A 22,183-nucleotide genomic window follows, 5' to 3' on the forward strand; every position below is an offset into this window, starting at 1 on the left:
ATTTCTCAGGGTTCTCATATATAAACAACAATTAAATACTCAAATTACTTCCATACATAACCATAAATCTTTATTATTTACATGAACCTCAAAATACATTATATAAATCCAAATACATATGAGAAAATAAAAATTTAGTTACAAAATGGCAAAATGACACCTAGTGCCCTACCAATGCACTGCAGGTAGTGAGGTGACACGGACACTGTGCAGAGTTGCAGGATGAACTCACCCAGTCTGCGCCCACTGGGCTCACGATCTGTATCTCCGCACTTCCACGCGTGGCAAAGCAACGCGCTAAGCAATAATGCTTAGTGGTGCAATAATATAATAAAAGAAAATAGCTGAAAGTAAGTATGTATAGAATGTGTATGATTTCTTTATTTGGTATTGGTATATCTATTATTTCATTAACTTTGCCCACTTTTATTCACTTGGTTGCCCAAGTAACCTACACTAGACGCATCGGATCGATAAACGAGTAACCGCACTGGGTATCGAGTACTCGCCGTCACACCATCGGTCACATATGCATCTCCCGGTGTGCAACAGAATAGCTAACAAGCTGTAAATAATATCAGGCACAAGGCCAAGTCTCAATGCAAGGTCAGAATGGCTAAAAGCCATAAAATCACAGAATGGCATATTGCCATGTGCAGTACTGCTAACTGAACCCTATTGGCATGCCAAACTATCCAAACAAATCTTGTTAGGTATACTAGGGCATTTGAAACTTTTAAATTCTTCAATTTGTGAATTTCATGTTTTGGTGTTACTATTCAACTCATTGGTCAACAAAAAAGTTGACTTTTGGATAGAAAATATGTACATTGACTTTGGCACTCCCAACATACCACATTTTGTATTTAAAACTTGTTGGCATTAAGCGTTAATACCATTTCTAAGCATTAAACCAAAGGAGCAGATTTTTCAGATTTTGTACCATAAATTTACTGTTCCATTAGGAACTGTTACAGTGGAAATTTGAGGAATTGGTAAACATAAAAGTTGTTCCTTATTTTGTCTAGTTGAATTTATTTTTTTGAATCACTCCATTTGGAGTTTTGTAGCTCCAGATATGGTCCAAAAACCACAGCTGGCCGGATTTCCATTCTGCAGAAATTACCATATCTACAGTAACATGAACAGTGATTGTGACTGCATATTTGAATAGGTTCTGGCCATAATTTGGGATAGGTTTCTTCATAAAAGTTTTTTTTCTATGTCTTAACTTGATGCTGTAAAAATTTCAGGTTAATTGACCAAATCTACAGTGAGTTATGGCCAAATGAACAATTATTATTCATTTGGTCATTTCTGCAGGTGCTGTTGCAGGGGATCCGGATTGGGGCCAACTTTTGGTCCTCTTGCTTTGGTCTATTGGGCATGGTTTCTTCAGAAAAAATGTGCCATTGTAAGCCTAGTTTCATGTCCAATTGGCCAAACACCAATTGGACCAACACAACCAAAGATATGGCAGTCTAAGTGGACTGCAATTCCAGTCACCCTGCTGCACTCACAAGGCAGCCTACCATTTCAGTTTGTAACACTTTAATGCACCTCAAATTATGGTCAACATACCTCAAATGGTCACTAATTGACCATTAGAATGTTCTTTAACCATTTCATAAGCCAAATCAAATTTTTCACTCCCAAACCCTAGCCCAAGTTCAAGTTTCACCCATATTACCTTAGTTAGCATACCAATTCATTATACTTGTGTATATGTACCTTAAACATCATTTCTAATCCACTCTAAGTCCAACAAAACACTCATTTCTATTTCTTCAATAGGGCAGCCGAAATTTATGGTATGTATACACATAATTATTGTTCATTTTAGTTACAAATTCTTACTCAATTCAAGTTACTAATCATGAAAATAAAGAGTTTTAGGTATCTAATGCACTAACCTTTAAGTGGCACTTTTTTCCCAAGTTTAATCTTCACTTTTCTTGTACTCTCTTGGCTGCCAAACACTTCCTCTAGGTCCAAGGATTCATTTTAGTGTTGGGGTCTTGAGGAAATATGGTGAGGAAGCATGAGAATGAAAGCTTGCAAAGAATGGCTATGGTGGAAACCCTATCTTCTCTCTCTCTACGTTTTGGCTGGTTTTGGGGAAGGAGGTGGCTGCTGTATTTTTGGTTAATTTGGTCTTCATTTAGTCTCTTTTATTAGTTAATAATATGGTTGTTTAATTATAATTGGTGGAGACTTTCAAATGACATCATAATGATGTCATATTTGGCATTTTTATGGATTTTTCTTTTCTTTTCATCACTACTTAATTTCAATTTAATTTTTAGTAATGTTTCTTCATATTTTCTGTCATATTAATTATTTACTTAACTGGACAAGTCAGCCAAAAATCAACTCTGAAGGCGAAATGACCAAAATGCCCTCCGTTTGGCTTAACGGGTCAAAATTGGCTGTACCGATTGAAAAATTTTTCTAGGTATTTTCTTGGCATTCTAATGCCATGGGAACCTCAATAACCCTTCTCTGGAGTGCCAAAAATTATTTTATAATTTTTCCCCCGGGGCTAGGGCTCCTCGTTGCGAGAACCGCAACTTCCCTCTGATTACCCATCGCTTGGGCACTGGCTCATTTGACTTGATTGTATTTTATTTCTAAAATTTTTACTAAATTTTTCTTATTAATATTTGAGTTAATTATGGTTCCTGACTTTAGTTTAAATATTTTTTCGGATGTTCTAGCTGTCCGGACAGACACCGGTCACCGGAACAGTAGAATGTACGGAGTTGCTACCGGGAGGGTGTTACAGCTATCATGTATATTGATTGAATTCCTCGCTAGCTTGTCTAGTAGGATGAATTGACTTTGAATTCCCTCTTTGGTTGAAGTGTTGAGGTGTGTGCCTGTTGAAGAAGAATAGAATGAGTACTCATATTATTGCTAGCTAGCTATGTTATTCCTCATTAGCCATCGGCTCTTGGAATGAATTAGACTTTGAAACATGATTAAGCTGTGTGTGATTTATTGATATTTATTGTGATATTGTGAAATGGAGTTTAAATTCTTTATGACATTCATTGTCTTTGAATTTAACTATGGTTTTAAGTATCCACTATTTGTATGACTTATGATTTGTCATTTAAAGTTATATTTGGTTAATGTTGTGCACCACTGAGACATTGGCTCAGTGATAGCTTTTCATTGCTGTCGCAGGTAGACAGACTGACAGGGCAGCAGACTAGGCTGCTAGTACTACACTGAGAGATCATCGGGTATATTGAGTATACCATATTTTGCATTTTGTATTGTAATGTATGTTCACTGTATGTATATAGTGTTCTTGGTTTTGAGTAGTTGTAAATTAAAATTGTACATTGAAGTTATAAAATAAATTGTAAATTACTTTAATTTGTAAATATTGTGATATATTTCTTTTATCTTAGCCTTTGAAAACACTGAAAAATTATTGTGGATTTGAGTTGACAAATATTGAGAAACATATTGTATTGATTAAATGTTAGTGTAACACCCCTTACCCGTGTACAGTATACCCGAGTAAGTAATGCCACACGGTGTACCGGCACACTCTAATATTCCTCAATTAATTTATATCATACTTTTGCATATAATTTATGAAATACAATTTGTTTAAGCCATTTATCAAAAGTATTATTCATTTAAGGTTCCGAAAATTTTAAAGAAAATCCGGCGGAGTACCGGCTAAAAATGGAGAAAACCGTTCTTCGGAACCTGTTAGAAACACTTCCAATAAACAAATTCATTCATTCTCAACTTCAATATCATCACAAAACTCAATATCAAGGTTTCAACAATTTTTCGCCTGTGTTTCAACAACCTTTTCATTTCTCAACATCCATTTCTCATATACAAGCAATAAATACATGCTTAAATCTTGCATTCATAGTCATAACTTTCATTATTTACATAACCATCAAAATATATTACATGAGTTCAAATACATATGAGAAAATACAAATCTGCTACAAAATATCAAAATGACAAAATGACACCTAGTGCCCTACCGATGCAATCGCAGTAGTGAGGTGACACGGACATCGAGCGAATCGGATGGACTCACCCACCGTGGTCTACCGGGCTCACGATCGGGATCTCCAAGACCTACGCGTGGCAAAGCAACGCGCTAAGCAATAATGCTTAGTGGTGCAATAATATAATAGAAGAAAATAGCAAGAAAATAAATGTATAGTGAATGTGTATGATTCATTTGTTTAGTATGGTTATATATACATTAATTCAGTAACTTGGTTCATTTCATTCATTTGGTTGCCCAAGTAACCTACACTAGACAGCTCAATTGGTAAGAGGCGAAGCAAACCCGTGAGGTGATATGGGTTCGAATCCTAGCTCTGCAGGGCGAAGGGATTGAACTCCACCAAAGCGGACAGTACCGATTTGAGTTGCATCGCCGGCCTCTAGAGGGGCACGCCGGCAAGATGGCCACCCATAGAGGGGCTTGAGCTGGGGCCCACTAAGCCGGGGTGTGACAGTTAGAGTTTGAGATTGAGAAATATATTTGAAGTGCTTTTTATAGGTTTTTGAAGAACTGTTTTATTCAAAATACAGATGGCACTCCGTCAAAATTTTTACAGAAATTACTAATAATTCAAATGTGTTAGCTATTTCACTTCAGTTAAAAAAAAAAAAAAATTTTAACACCCGTAAATAGTGCTTACCACTGTAAAAAGAAGTAAGAAAAGTTTTAAAATCCCTTGTAGTGTATTTAATGGGTTATCAGTAGACAAAGTTGGTAATTCATTAGGTATACTGCGGGATCATGTTATGCCTTACAGAGGGGTAGGGTGTGACACACACTGTACTGAATATCTCTTCTCTTTAGGTCAATGTAGGACTTCTGTCTATCCGTTGCAACTTTGAGTTTGTCTCTAATGAGCTTAACCTTCTCTTCCATCTGCTACGCTAATTCTGAGCCAATCAACTTCCTCTCGCACACTTCATCCTAACACAAGGGAGTTCTACACTTTTCTACCATAAAGTGCTTCGTATGGAGGCATCCCGATGCTTGACTGATAACTGTTGTTGTAGGCAAATTCAATTAAAGGCAAGTGTGTGTCCCAACTTCCTTCAAACTCAATCACACAAGCCTGAAGCATATCCTCCAAAATCTGAATGATCCTTTCAGATTGGCCATCTGTCTATGGATGGAATGTTGTACTGAAGTTCAATCTAGTTCCTAGGGCTTTTTGGAGACTACCCCAGAATCTAGAAGTGAACCTTGGGTCTCTGTCTGACACAATAGATACTGGCACTCCATGTAACCTCACCACATCATCAATGTACAGTTTGGCCAATCTTTCCAGGCGGTAATCCATTCTCACTGGCAAAAAGTGTGTAGACTTGGTCAATCTATCAATAATAACCCAAACTGCATCATGATTCTTTTGTATACGTGGAAGTCCTGTTACGAAATCCATAGTGATTCTTTCCCATTTCCACTTGGGAATTGGCAATGGTTGTAGCAACCCTGCATGCACTTGGTGTTCTACCTTTACTTGCTAACAAGTTAGGCATTTGGCAACATATTCTGCAATGTCTTTCTTCATTCCTCTCCACCAATAGTGCTCTCTCACACTTTTGTACATTTTGGTTCCATCAGGGTGCATTACAAAAGGTGAATCATGTGCTTCCTTTAAAATGGTCTGCCTCAGTTCAACATTCTCAGGAATGCACATTCTGCCCTTATATAACAACAAGCCCTTATCATTTACTGATAATTCTGGTTTCTTGCCATCCCGAGCCTCTTCCATTAACTTGACATACTTATTATCCTTTTGTGCAACTGCTTTAATTTGTTCTGCCATCATCGGCTTCACTTGCGAAGTAGCTACCATCAGCCCATCTTCATTAATCTCCAAATTAGCATGCAATGCCCTTAACTCATGCACCATGGACAATGGAGAAACCCTCAAACCAGCCATAGTCTTGCGACTTAAAGCATCAGCTACAACATTAGCTTCTTTAGGCTGATAGTCTATTAAACAATCATAATCTTTTATCAGCTCTAACCATCTCCTCTGCCTCAAATTTAACTCCTTTTGTATGCTCAAGTACTTCAAACTTTTATGATCTGTGTATATATAACATCTCTCCCCATACAAGTAATGTCTCCAGATCTTCAAGGCAAAGACAATGGCTGCCAGCTCCAAGTCATGCGTGGGATAATTCCTCTCATGCGGTTTAAGCTGGCGTGAAGCATAGGCAATGACGTTTCTATCTTGCATCAACACACAGCCTAATCCGTTATGACAAGCATCACTATATATGGTATACTTCTTACCCAAAGTGGGCAAGGTTAAGACTGGAGCTTCAGATAAATGCCTCTTTAACTCATCAAAACTTTCCTGGCACTGATCAGTCCACTGAAATTTTACATCCTTCCTAAGTTGCTTGGTCAGTGGAGATGCTAGCATTGAGAATCCCTTCATAAACCTTCGGTAATACACAACTAAACCAAGGAAACTCCGAACTTCCGTGACATTTCTAGGTGGCTTCCAATTAAGAATGGCTTCTACTTTGCTAGGATCCACCTGGATACCCTCTGCAGATACAATATGCCCCAAAAATGTAATCTCCTTTAGCCAAAACTCACATTTCGATAGTTTGGCATACAATTGCTTCTCCCTCAAAGTCTGCAATACTATCCTCAAGTGTTTATCGTGTTCCTCTGCATTCTTTGAGTACACCAAAAATATCATCAATGAATACCATAACAAACTGGTCCAAATATGGCCTGAAGATAGTGTTCAGAAGGCCCATAAATGCAGCTGGAGCATTAGTCAACCCGAATGGCATTAGCAAGAACTCATAGTGGCCATACCGAGTTCTAAAGGCAGTTTTAGGAATACTTTGCTCCTGCACCCTCAATTGGTAGTAGCCCGATGTCAAGTCAATTTTGGAGAATACAGTTGCATCCTTCAACTGATCAAACAAATTATTGATCCATGGCAGAGGATATCTATTCTTTATGGTCACCTTATTTGACTGTCTGTAGTCTATGCATAGGCGGAGAGTACCATCCTTCTTCTTCACAAATAATACTGGTGCTTCCCAAGGTGACACGCTAGGGCGGATGAAACTCTTATCTAACAATTCCTGCAATTGCACCTTCAACTCTTTCAACTCAGTAGGTGCCATCCTATAAGGAGTGATGGAGATTGGCTCCACACCAGGCATAGTCTCAATTTTAAACTGCACCTCTCCTTTTGGAGGCAATCCCGACAATTCTTTCGGAAAGACATCCAGAAAACCCCATGCTGTAGGAATATCTTTAAGATCTGGACTCCCCACCTGGGTGTCTATCACATGAGCTAGATAAGCTTTACATCCCTTTCTAATCATCTTTCTAGCAAGTGTAGTTGAAATGATGTTGGATGGCAATAACTGCCTCTCCCCGTGTATCACTACGTCTGTATACATGGGAAGACAAAAAGTGACTGTCTTCAGTCTACAGTCGATCATGGCGTGATGCCTAGCTAACCAATCCATGCCCAAGATGATATCATAATCCTGGAAGGAATGTCAATTAAGTCTGACAAGAATGTATGTCCTTGGATCACCAAAGGACAATCCTTATACAATTTGTTCACCCTAACCTCTTGCCCTAAGGGACTAGTCACTAGCACATTATAATCCATTTTCAAGCAAGGAATGGCAACAGAACATGCAATACTGGCACTAGTACAAGAATGTATAGAACCAGGGTCAAACAACACATATACATCTCTACCAAAGATGGAGAAAGTACCAGCCACAACATCTGATGTCTCAGCTTCATCCCTCAGGCGCATGGTGTACACCTTGGCTGATGCACCACTCTGCTCTGGTTGGCTTGCTGTGCCTTGTTTGCTAGAAGTGTTACCTCTACCCCTGCCTCAGCCTCTACTAGCTGTCTGTTGTCCTCTGGAAGCAGAACCTTGAGTAGATCTGTGACAACTTCTACCCGTCTATAGTGTAGCTGAGCAAGATATACCACACAGTGTGCCGAAGCACCATATCTTATTTCATTATAATTTACTCTTTCTTAATTTATTTATTTATTCATTTATTAGTCACTAAGTGAAATTTATGTCATTTAATTTATTTATTGAAATTATGAATTAATTTAAGGTTTCGAAAATTTTATAGAAAATCTGGCAGAGTGCCAGCTAGAAATGGAGAAAACAGTTCTTCGGAACCTGTGAAAAAAAAAACACTTCCAATACGTTTTCAATCATTTCCAAACTCCATTTGTATCACATCAATTTACAATAATTTCTTAACAATTCCTCCATTTGTCATTCATTCATTTCACATCATCATCATGCTCAAATCATAAATAAATTCTCACATGGTATTTATAATCACAAAGTTACAAATACTTACATTAATATAAAATTATATTACATAGGTTTCAAATATACATGATAAAATAAGAGTTTAATTACAAAGCTTACAAAAATCACAAAATACAAAATGGGACCTAGTGTCTTACCAATGCACTGTAGCCTATGAGGTGACACGAACACTATGCAGAACTATGAACGGCCTTACCCAGTCTATGGTCTATTGAGCTCTCTGTCCAAATCTTCAGTACCTACGCGTTGTAAAAGCGACGTGCTAAGCATAAAGCTTAGTGGTGCTAATAATACATGAAAATATAATATGCAAAATAAAAATAATAATTTCCAAGTTATTGTGTTCATAAGAAATGAATAATTACTAACTTATTGTTTAGTCGAAGGCTAATTACATTTTATGATATTAACTTCTTCATGCATTTTGTTAATTGTTTTCTTAATGATTTTAAGTTTCTTTATTTTATTGTAATCATTCTTGATCTTTATCTTGATTTTTAATTTCCTTATTTTCATTAATAATCAATTCAATTACAATTATACTTTTCCATGCCCAAGTAGCCTATACAAATTGACCGGATTGGATAAATGGGTAAACTAGCACTGGGTACCAGGTACCTCGAGCTGTCACACCATCGGTCACAATGTGTCTCCTGGTGTGCAAACAGAATGGTTAATAAGCCATAAAAGTAATAAGGCATAAAGCCAAGTATAATATCATAATCAGTATAGCCATAGGCTATCATCACAGAATGGCAATGAAGCCATACATCATATGCAGTACTGCTATCAGAACCCTATTAGCATGCCAACCTATCCAAACCAATCACATTAGGCCTACTAGGGCATATTACAAAGTCATTTCTTGAATATTTGTACTTTACATGTAGGGTTACTATTCATTTTATTAGTTAACTAAAATATTAACTTTTTCATAGATAATAGGTATATTGGTTCAAATATCACCAACATACCACATTTTGCATTCTAAAGTTGTTGGCATTGGTTGCCAATTTCATTTCAAAGCTTAGTGTTAGTTATTCACAATTTTCAAATTTCAAGCATTAAGTTTACTGTTCCATTGGTCATTTGTACAGTAGGAATTTGGCAAAATTGTCTTCATGAAAGTTGTTCCTTATTGTGTCTAGTTACATTTCTTTTCTTTGAATCACTCCATTTGGAGTTTTGTAGCTTAAGTTATGGCCTAAATACCATAACTGGTAGGATTGCAATTTTCCAGATTTTTCTGGGCAGAACCAATTCTGCAGGTTTTGTATACTAATTGCAGGTTAGTTTTTGAACATGTTATGATCAAAATTTGGGTTTGGTTTCTTCATGAAAGATGCAGGTCTATGTCTCAGATTTCTGTTGGTAAAATTTCAAGTCAATTGCACCTTTCTACTCTGAGTTATGACCAAATGAATGAATACTGTTCATTTTGTCATTTTGACTAGGCAGAATGCAAGTCACCCAGATTAGGGCAATTTTTAGGTCAACTTGGTTTGGTTTTCTGGGTAGGGTTTCTTCACCAAAGTTGTGCCATTATGTGTCTAGTTTCATGTCCAATTGGCCTTGCATCAATTGAACCTATACAACTCCATTTATAGCTATCCAAACCTACTGGACTCATACTCAGTCCTGCAGGTCACCTAGGGCAGCATGCCTAAACTCAACTCCAACATCCTTACTCACTTCAATTTCTACTCACACACATTCAAATGGTCACTAATTGACCATTACAATGTTAACATACCATTACATGAGCAAACCCTAATGTTATTCAAGTGTCCACATTTTCAAGGTTCATTCATGCATCACACTTGCATTTCACTTACTCTTACATGATCAAGCACTCATCTCATGCTATGGGCAGCTCTTAACCACTTTGTTTCAAGTAATTTCATCAAATCCTAACCACCCCTAAGCTGCCAAAATTTTGGGGATGCACACATTCAAATTTTTATTTTGTTTTCTTACACTTCCCATTAATTTCAAGGTATTAAACATGGCTTAAGTAAAAGAAATAAAAGATTGGACACTAACCTTTTTTGCTCACTCTTCCAAGTCTCCAAAACTTCCTTCTTTCTTCTTCTTTTTGTTGGCTAGAGGATGTTCAATTTGCAAGATCAATTTTTTGTGAAGCAAGGTTGTGGTTTTAAGGTGAGATGAGGTGGGATTTGGGAGCTTACTCAAACTTCCATGGAGGTTAGGTTGGGGTAAGGTTTACGGCTGGTCTGGTTTTGGGGAAGAAACAGATTGATTTTTGTTTATTTTTACCTCTTTTTAATTGGTTTTTAATAGCTTGTTCAATTGTGATTGGTGGGAGCACATTTAATGACATCATATGATGTCACAATTCCCTATTTCTTTCATTTTTCTTTTCTTTTCTTTTTTACTCATTTTCAGTTTAATTTTTAGCAATATTTATTCATATTTTATGTCATAATAATTATTTACTCAACTGGACAAGTCGGCTAAAAATCATCTTAGAAGACGAAATGACCAAAATGCCATCCGTTTGGCTTAACAGACTAAAATTATTTGTACTGATTGAAAAATTTTTCTAAGCATTTTCTTGGCATTCTAATGCCATAGAAACCTCAATGACTCTTCCCTGAAGTCCCAAAAATTATTTTATGAATTTTCTCCTGAGTTTAGGGCTTCTAGTTGCTAGGACCATAACTTTCCACTGGGTTACCCATCGCTAGGGCACCGGCTCACTTAACTTGGTTGTATTTTATTTCTAAATTTATTTCTAAATTTTTCTTATTAATATTTGTGTTAATTATGGCTACTCACTTTAGTCTAAATATTTTTCCGGACGTTTTAACTGTCCGAACCGACACTGGTCACTGGAACAATAGAATGTACGGAATGGATACAGTGAGGGTGTTACAAGATCCCTCAGTGGTGGTAGGTGGCCCAGACCTGAGAGCACTAGTGCAATCTCTAGCAAAATGCCCACTTCCACCACAGTTGTAACAGGCTCCTATGGCCTTATAACACGCTCCTCCATGATTCCTGCCACAGGTTTCACAAGTACGAGTAGGAAAGGAACCCCTAAATGTCTACTGTCTGGATCCAGGTGGCCTCTGTCTTGAGAATCTTCCCCTACTAGATCCTCTGTTACTTGGTCCTCCAAAACTCTTCCTCTTACCCGGATTGTTACTTGGACTCTGACCTGTAGGCTTACTGCTCTTCTCTTTTTTAGTTGTTACCTTCTTAGATGCCCCTTCCAGTTCTATCCTTTCCAATTCAAGGGCCTGTGATATCAACCCAGAGAAGTTGTCTTGTCAAAACCCAACCACTTGCAATCTCAAACTAGGCCTCAAACCGGCCTCAAACCATTTGTATCTGTCTCTACTGGTAGTGAGTATGCTTCCAGCATAGTGGCTGAGGTGAGAAAAGTCTCTCTCATACTCAGCTACAGTTTTGTTCCCTTGCTTCAAACTGAGAAACTCCTGTAGCTTCATATCCACATAGGTATCAGGAACATACTTCTGTCTAAACTCCCTTAGAAAATCATCCCATTTCAGCATTGGCGGCTCAGCCAAATTGTGGGGAATGGTCTTCCACCACTCATATGCATCTCCATGCAGCAGGGAAATTGAATATTCAAACTTTAACTCATCTGTGCAGTGCAATTTCTTGAAGACCTTCTCCATCCGTTCTAACCATTGCTTAGCTTCCAATGGGTCCACTGTACCCTTAAACTCTGTTGCCCTATACTTTATTAACTTGTCATATTGTCTGGCTGGGATGGTGGTTGCACTAGAAGTGTCACACCTTATCCCTTGTAAGGCACGACATGTTCCCATAGCATACCTAATGAATTACCGAACTCCACCTACCGATAACCCATTAGTTATGCTACAAAGGATTTTAAAACAAACCATAGCTTTTTATCTTATCAATTCTTTTGCGAAAAACTGCATTGAGAATAATTAAAATTCCATGTAAACATTCATTGGAAATAATGATAGACTAAATATTGCAAAAGTTACATTTTCATAAGTCTCAAAGAAAAATACAAAATAGTTACAAACTCAAAATGTGATAGCAATGCAATGCTTTTAAATACAAACTGCTCAATGTCTATACATCCATACATATAGGTACAAAATACATCCAAAGGAATCATAAGGGTATACCTAACGTAAATACCCATAAACAATACCAAAATATTGCTTTCAAGTCTCTCACTTGGCAGCCTTTTTCTTGCCCTTACCTGCGACAACATAAAGAAGCTATCACTGAGTATATCACTCAGTGGTATACAACTAATAACTTTAAAACTTTAGGTAAAACACAATTTGTCAAAGCATAATAAGTCACATTTTTCTTAAGCATGAAAACTTCACAATAGTTCTAAGTCCATAAGAATCATTTATTGGAATAACATTTCAAAAGAGAAATCACACTTCATAAATCACAATTCACAAAGTATTAATGTTGCCAATATCAACACACAGTTTAGGCCATGACACAAAATTTCACGTTCAGTGCCGTGTTGTACACCACGATAAAGCAATCTCAACCTCACTAACCGTTATTAATGAGGGAATGGCTAGCTAGCTAATGAGTACTCATGTAGTCTTACCCCACTAACCGTTATTAATGGGAGACATAATCAATATCAATTATCAAGCCCAAGTAATCGTTACTACTAGGGAGTTTCGAAAGGGACTGTCATGCTAACTGTGGTTTCATAACAGTTTCCAAAAATTTCCCACTCAACAATCACATTTATAAACCAATAAACACATTTAAATTCATCATAATATCCATGTAAAGGTGGCAACACCTAAATTTCTTAAATGTAAGAGAAAAACCATATTTCAGTCAAAGTAAAATTGTTCAAAGCAAACTCATTCAATTTAACACATTCCAAGCAATTTACAAGTATAAAAATGAAGAAAAGGTTAGTTGTGCACAAACCTTCAATAATTCTCCTTCATTGTTACCTACTTCTCCTTGTCTATTCCAACTTCTTTTTCTACTGAAAATACACAAATAGAATACCTCAATACCAATCTCAATTGCTGCCAAGAACTCTGTGACACCCCTTACCCGTCTACAGTGTAGCCGAGTAAGATATGCCACACAGTGTGCCAGAGCACTAAATCATATTTCAATTCAATTTACCCTTTTTACTCATTTATTTACAATTTTTTATTAATCTAAATTTTTCCGTAAATTTTATAGAAAATCCGGCAGAGTGCCGGCTGTAGATTGGAAAAATAGTTCTTCTGAATCTGTTAAAAACACTTCCAATAAAATCATCACATCATTCTCAGTCAACCACCAATATATTCTCAACAATTTCTCAAATGACTTCAGTATCTTAAAATTAAATTCAATTCATATCATAGTCAACTCAATGAGAAATGCTCACATTTATTACTGAACATAGTTCATACATAATTACATCAAAAACATAATTATATGAATTTATAATAAACATTACAGAAGTTTACAAAATATCAAAGTATCAAAAGTGGCCTAATGTCCCACCAAATGCACTGTAATGTGAGGTGACTCTGAACTCTGTGTGCTGATCTGAAAGCTCACCCAGTATGAGGTCTGCTGGACTCTCCAGCTATGTCTCCAGTACCTGCGCGTGGCAAAAGCGACGCGCTAAGCAATTCTGCTTAGTGGTGAGAATATAAAATAAAATAACTAAAATAATATAAATATGCAGAATGTATGTTTACATTTTAGGTAGACTTAATTCCTGGCATTTATTGCAGTATAAATTGATTAAAATTTTGTAAAATTCATTATTGTTGCCCAAGTAACCCATACTAGTCGACTGGACTGGATAAACGGGTAAACTGGCACTGGGTACTAAGTAACTCGGACCATCACACCATCGGTTATATTGTGTCTCCCGGTGTGCAACAGAACAGCTAAAAGCTGTAATAATCATCAAGGATATAATTCAAGTATAATAACTCAATTAACATAGCCAAAGGCTATTTTATCACAGAATGGCAAGGGAGGCCATGAAACACAGAATGGTCTGAAGCCATATGCAGTACTGCTAATAGAACCCTATTGGCATGCCAACCTATCCAAACCAATCTTGCTAGGTATACTAGGGCATATTACACTTTTAAGTTTCACAATTCTTGAAATTCAAGTTTTGGTGTTACTATTCAATTCATTAGTCAATAAAATGTTGACTTTTACATGGACAATAGGTACATTGGTTTTAATACTCCCAACATACCACATTTTGCATTCTAAAATTGTTGGTATTGGTTGCCAATACCATTTCTAAGCTTAATGTTTATTGTTCAAACTTTTCAGATTTCAAGCTTTGTGTTTACTATTCTATTAGTTATTTTTGCAGTGGGAATTTAGCAAAATGATCAACATGAAAGTTGTTCTTTATTTTGTCTAGTTACATTTCCTTTTTAGAATCACTCCATTTGTAGTTTTGTAGCTCAAGTTACGGCCCAAAAACCACAACTAGCCGGATTATAATTTTTCCAGAATTTCTGGACTGACCAAATCTATAGTATTTGGAGCAGTGATTGCAGGTCACTTTTTGAATATGTTATGGTCATAATTTGGGTTAGGTTTCTTCATGAAAGTTGTAGGTCTATATCTCAGCTTATTGTTGGTAAAATTTCAGGTCAATTGGACCTTTCTACACTGAGTTATGACCAAATGACTAAATACTATTCATTTGGTCATTTAACCCAGGCAGAATGCAGGTCACCCGGATTAGGGCAATCTTTAGGTTAACTTGGTTTGATTTTCTGGGCATGGTTTCTTCACCAAAGTTGTGCCATTATATGTTTGGTTTCATGTCCAATTGACCTTGCACCAATTGAACCTCTACAATTCCAGTTATTGCTGCCCAAACCTACTGGACTCATGCCCAGTCCTGCAGGTCACCAAAGGCAGCTACACCAACTTCAATTCTCACTAAACCAACCACTTCATTTCTTATTCAAACAAAACCAAATGCTCACTAATTGACCATTAAAACCTACTGTCACCATTACTTGATCAAAGTCTCATTTTCATCCCTAACCCTAACTCAACTACCTCAAACCATGCATTAAAACTTGCATTTCATTACTCCACTTAAGAAATTAATACTAAGGGCAGCCATACTACCATTTTAGCCCTATAAAAATCATCAAAATCTTACCACAACCAAGGCTGCCGAAAATATGGGATGGGCATACACATGGTATTTATTACATTTCTTTGTAATTTTGCACTCAATTATACTCCTTCAACATGAATTTAAAGAGAAAATCAAGTTTAAGTCACTAACCTCTAATGGAGTGAAATTGCAACTTGCTAGGGTTCTTCTTTTTCACTTCTTTTTGCTCTGAAAAGACTCACCAAGATGAAAGAACAAGTTTTTGTATTGGGAAACTTAAGTTTTAATGGGTGAGAACCAAGCAAATCAAGCTTTGGTTAGCTTGAAAATGGTGGACATGGAGGAGGAGTGAGACGGCAATGAAGAAGGGATAAGGCTTTCTGATTTTTTTTCTTTTGTTTTCTGCCCATTAAGTCTTTTTAAACATATTAGTGCCATTTTTCAACGTGTGATTGGGTGGGAGAATACTAATGACATTATAATGATGTCATAATCCTCATTTCTCTCATTTTCTATCCTTTTCTTGTCTATTTAATTTCAATTAAATTTTTAACAATATTTATTCACATTTTATGTCATATAAATTATTTATTTAACTAGACAAGTTGGCCAAAAATCATCTCTGAAGACGAAATGACCAAAATGCCCTCCGTTTGGCTTAACAAGCCAAAATTTTGTGTACTGATAGAAAAATTTTTCTAAGCATTTTCTTGGCATTCTAATGCCATAAGAACCTCAATGACCCTTCTCTGGAGTCTCAAAAATTATTTTATAAATTTTCCCCCGGGTCTAGGATTACTAACGGCCTTTACCGTCACTTCCCTTTCGGGTTACTCATCCCTAGGGTTTTCAGCTCGTTTAACCTTAGTGTATTTGGTTTGTAAAAATTTTCCTTGATTTTTATGAGCATTATTTAGTTTCTTTATAACTCCCCACTTTAGTCTAATTATAATTTCAAACATTCTAGCTGCCCAGACCGATATTGGTCACCAGAACAGTAGACTGTACGGACTAGCTAAAGTGAGGATGTTACAACTCTTTCCCTCTAATAAAAAATTTTGTCCTTGACATTTACCTGATGCAAACAGTTGAGGGAATTGTTGCCTCATTGTCTCTTCACTTTCCCAAGTTGCCTCTTCAGTGTTGTGGTTCCTCCAAAGCACTTTCACCAGTGGAATTTGTTTATTTCTCAGTTCCTTCACTTCTCGAGCTAGGATCTGTATAGGTTCTTCTGTATATGTCAAGTCCGGTTGGATTTTAATCTCTTCCATATAGATGACATGTGAAGGGTCTGAGCGATATCTTCTCAGAATAGAAACATGGAATACATTATGAATTTTATCCAGTTCTGGTGGTAAAGCTAGCCAATAGGCCACTAGTCTCACACGTTCAAAGACTTCATATGGGCCAATGAACCTAGGGCTTAACTTACCCTTTCTTCCAAACCGCAGTACTTTTTTCCACGGTGAGACTTTGAGAAACACTTTATCGCCAACTGCATATTCTATATCTTTTCTCTTCAAGTCAGCATAAGATTTCTGTCTATATGAGGCAACCTTCAAATTAGCTTTGATTATCTTCACTTTCTCCTCAGTCTGTTTTACCAGGTCTGGTCCTACCAGCTTATCTTCGCCCAATTCAATCCAACACACTGGGGTTCTACATTTCCTCCCATACAGTGCTTCATATGGAGCCATTTGAATGCTAGCTTGGTAGCTATTGTTATATGCGAATTCTGCTAGTGGGAGGTATCTATCCCAACTCCCCTCAAACTCAATGACACAACTCCTTAGCATATCCTTCAGGATCTATCATATAATTCACATTGTTACTATCATTTCAATTTATTAACTATGAAAATTCAATTAGTTCTTAGGTTTACCTGGATTACTCGTTCTGACTATCCATCCGTCTGAGGATGAAAAGCTGTGCTAAAGCGAAGTTGTGTGCCCAAGGCTTCTTGCAACTTTTTCCAAAATCTCGATATAAACCTTGGGTATCGGTCAGATATGATGGAAAGTGGGATTCTATGCAGTCTAACTATCTCAATGATATATAATTCTACTAACTTCTCCAGTGAGTAGTCAGTCCTAACTGGCAGAAAATGTGCTGACTTCGTCAATCTATCCACTATCACCTATACTGCATCATGCTTCTTTTGGGTGAGAGGTAGACCACTAACAAAATCCATAGTGACCCAGTCACATTTCCATTCAGGCATGCTTATAGGTTGTAGCAATCCTGATGGAACTTGATGTTCTGTTTTAACTTGCTGACATGTCAAACACTTAGTCACATAGTCAGCTATATCCCTCTTCATACTAGGCCACCAATAATGAGGCTTCAAATCATTATACATTTTTGTGCTTCCTGGGTGCATAGCATAAACACTAGTGTGTGCTTCTTTCAGAATACTAGTATTCAGTTCCCCATCATCTGGTACACACACTCTTCCTCTGTAGTACAGACACCCATCTGCTTTCACCTCATATTCAGTTTCCTTTCCCTCTGGAATTTTACCCACAATGGCCATTAATTTTTCATCTGCCCTCTGCCCATCTTGTATCTGCTGTAGTAGGTTTGGCCTCACTTGTAACTCAGTCAAAATAGCTCCATCTTGAGCTAAGGACAGATGGGCATTTAGTGATCTTAAAGCTGTGATGGATTTTCTGCTCAAGGCATTAGCAACTACATTTGCCTTCCTAGGATGATAATCTATCACACAATCATAGTCCTTTAGGAACTCAATCCATCGCCTCTGTCTAAGTTGAGCTCCTTCTGGGTTGGCAAATATTTTAGACTCTTGTGGTCTGTATAGATGTAGCATTTTTTACCATATAAATAATGCCTCCATATCTTCAATGCGAAGATAATTGCTGCTAACTCCAAGTCATGAGTAGGGAAGTTTTGTTCATGTGGCCTTAACTACCTGGAAGCATAGGCAACCACTTTCCCCTCTTGCATCAATACACACCCTAGCCCATTATGTGAGACATCACTGTAGACCACAAAGTCTTTTCCCAACACTGGCTGTGTTAACACTGGTGCTTCTGTCAACATAGCCTTCAGCCTCTCAAAACTGGCTTGGCACTTGTCGTTCCAGCCAAATTTCACATTCTTGTGCAATAACTTGGTCATGGAAGCAACTATAAGAGAGAACCCCTTCACAAATCTTCTGTAATATCTAGCTAGCCCCAAGAAACTTCTTACCTTAGTTGTATTTCTAGGAGGCTTCCATTCTATCACTGTTTCCATCTTTTTGGGATCCACTCTAATCCCTTTTGCTGATACTATGTGTTCAAGGAAAGAGATTTCACTCATCCAAAAGTCACACTTGGACAACTTAGCATACAGCTTCTTTTCTCGCAGGGTTTGCAGAACAATCCTCAAATGTTCATCATGTTCTTCCCTGGTCTTAGAATACAGCAGAATATCATCAATAAAGACCACTACAAACCGATCTAAATATGGATGAAAGATACGGTTCATAAGGTCCATAAATGCTGCTGGTGTATTTGTTAACCCAAACGGCATCAATAGAAATTCATAATGCCCATACCGGGTTCTAAATGCAGTTTTTGACACATCTGCATCCTTTACCCTCAACTGATGATACCTTGATCTGAGATCAATTTTTGAAAATACACCGACTCCCTTCAACTGATAAAACAGATCGTCAATTCTGGGCAATGGATATTTATTCTTTACAATTACTTTGTTCAACTGCCGGTAATCAATACACAATCTCAAAGTTCCATCCTTCTTCACAAAGAGCACCGAAGCTCCCCATGGTGACACACTGGGCGTATGAACCCCTTATCGAGTAACTCCTACAACTGAATTTTCAACTCTCTCAATTCAGTAGGTGCCATCCTATAAGGGGCAATAGAAATTGGTGCTGTACCCGACATTACCTTAATAGCAAACTCGACTTCCCTTTTCTGGTGTTAAACTAGGCAACTCTTCAGGAAATACATCTGGGAAGTCTCTCACTGTGGTTATATCACACAGGTTTGGCTTAGCCTGCCTAGTATCAACCACGTGTGCTTGGTAAGCTTCACAGCCTTTTCTCATCAATCTTCTTGCAACTGTGGCTGAGATAACATTGGATAGGAAATCTGTCCTTTCACCCACAATAGTAATCTCATTACCCTCAGAAGTTTTCAAAGAAATCCTCTTCAATTTACAATTAACTATTGCCTAATGACATGACAACTAGTCCATTCCAAAATCACGTCAAACTCGTGGAAGAGCAATTCAATTAGGTCTGCTGAGAATTCATACCCCTGAATCCTCAATGGGTAACATTTATACACTTTATTCACTACCACACTGTGGCCTAGTGGATTTGTGACCAGAATGTCTTGATCACTATCCTCTACTGGAACTCCCCTCTCTACGGGTAGTTTGATGCATATGTATGAATGAGTGGATCCTGGATCCACTAATGCATGTACAAAAGTGTTGTAGAGGGAGAACGTACCCCTGATGACATCCGGGGCATCTTGCTCCTCCTGAGCTCTGATGGCACAGGCCCTGGTAGGTACTCTAGTCTCTGGCCTCTCAGCTGACTCGAATGCAGGCCTCAGTGATGGTCCAGCTGCCTCAGCTTTACCGGGCTTCCTACCCTTTGTGGTACAGGAGTAGGTCTGTCAGCTTGTGTTGGAGCAACTGTAGTAGTCCTCTTCGAACAATTCTTGATCTGATGTTCTGTAGATCCACACCACCAATCACTCGCCAACAGTCCCCCTTATGCCACTTCTGGTAGTACGGACAGGCAGAAGATGCTAGGGCTGGTCCCCTGAACACTGTCCCTGGAAAGTTGCCCACTGATGGTGTGGACTGGCCTCTCCTAGGTGTGAACTGTGGTCTGGGCCCCTGAGACTGACCCTGACCTGTGGTTGTCCTGAACCCTAAGCAGGAGGACCTTTACTCTTCTTACTGGGAGCAAAAAATGTACTGGACTGACCTGGACCCCTCTTCTGCTGTCTTTCCCTTCTATTTTGTTCATTTATTCGGACTCTTTCTACTTTCGTTGTAGCATCAACTAGCTTAGCAAAATCTTTAATCTCCAATACTGTTATCATGACTTTGATATTGTCATTGAGCCCTTCTTCGAACCTTCTGCACCTCTCTACCTCTGTAGGGACTATCTCCCTCCCATACCGGCTCAATCTGACAAACTCATGCTCATACTCTACCACTGATAATTGCCTCTGTCTCAGACTGATAAATTCTCTTCTTCTCTCTTCTAAATACACTTTACTAACATATTTCTTCCTGAACTCTGTGAGGAAGAATTCCCAGGTGATCCATTCTGGTTGCACCTCACTGGTTACTGTGTCCCACCACTTATATGCATCATCCTGAAGTAAGGACACAACACCCTCCAGGTTCTGCTCGGGGGTGTAATTAAGCTGTTTTAGCACTCTGATTGTTCTATCCAACCAGTTTTCTGCTGTCATGGGATCATCCTCCTTCCTCCCAAAGAAATCCACAGCCCCATGTTTTCGCAATTTCTCCAGATGGAACTTCTGTGGTGCTGGTGGAGGTTGTGGCTGTGGTTGTGGTGGTGGAAGTGCCCCCATCATTTGCCGGTAAAACTCAGTCATTTGCTAAATAGTGCAAACTGAGGTTGGGTAGGTGCCTCAGCTGCTGGTGGAGTAGATTCGCCCCTGCCCCTAGATTCAGCCCTTGGTGGAGCATGACTCTCCACCTTTTCATCAACTGCTCTTTGAGAAGCAGGATCCATATCCTAATCAAAATAAGAAAACAAAAAGATCTGCATCAGTGTCACATCAACACTTTCAAATGCAATGCAATAGTATGCACTCTATTTAGGCCCAGAAACGCTTAAACCGATGCTCTGATACCACTAAATGTGACACCCCTTACCCGTCTACAGTGTAGCCTAGTAAGATATGCCACACAGTGTGCCGGAGCACCAAATCATATTTCAATTCAATTTACCCTTTTTGCTTGTTTATTTATAATTTTTGATTAATCTAAATTTTTCCTCGAATTTTATAAAAAATCCGGCAGAGTGCCAGCTGTAAATTGGAAAAACAGTTCTTCTGAATCTGTTAAAAACACTTCAAATAAAATCATCACATCATTCTCAGTCAACCACCAATATATTCTCAACAATTTCTCAAATGACTTCAGTATCTTAAAATTAAATTCAATTCATATCATAGTCAACTCAATGAGAAATGCTCACATTTATTACTGAGCATAGTTCATAGATAATTACATCAAAAACATAATTACATGAATTTATAATATACATTACAGAAGTTTACAAAATACAAAATATCAAAGTATCAAAAGTGGCCTAATGTCCTACCAAATGCACTACAATGTGAGGTGACTCTGAACTCTGTGTGTAGATCTAAAAGCTCACCCAGTATGAGGTCTTCTAGACTCCCCAGCTATGTCTCCAGTACCTGCGCATGACAAAAGCGACGCTTTTTGCCACGCGCTAAGCAATTCTGCTTAGTGGTGACAATATAAAATAAAATAACTAAAATAATATAAATATACAGAATGTACGTTTACATTTTAGGTAGACTTAATTTCTAGTATCTATTGTAGTATAAATTGATTAAAATTTTGTAAAATTCATTATCGTTGCCCGAGTAACCCATACTAGTCCACTGGACTGGATAAACGGGTAAACTGGCACTGGGTA

Source organism: Hevea brasiliensis, chromosome 8 (genome assembly GCF_030052815.1).
Source record: "Hevea brasiliensis isolate MT/VB/25A 57/8 chromosome 8, ASM3005281v1, whole genome shotgun sequence".
NCBI lineage: Eukaryota > Viridiplantae > Streptophyta > Magnoliopsida > Malpighiales > Euphorbiaceae > Hevea > Hevea brasiliensis.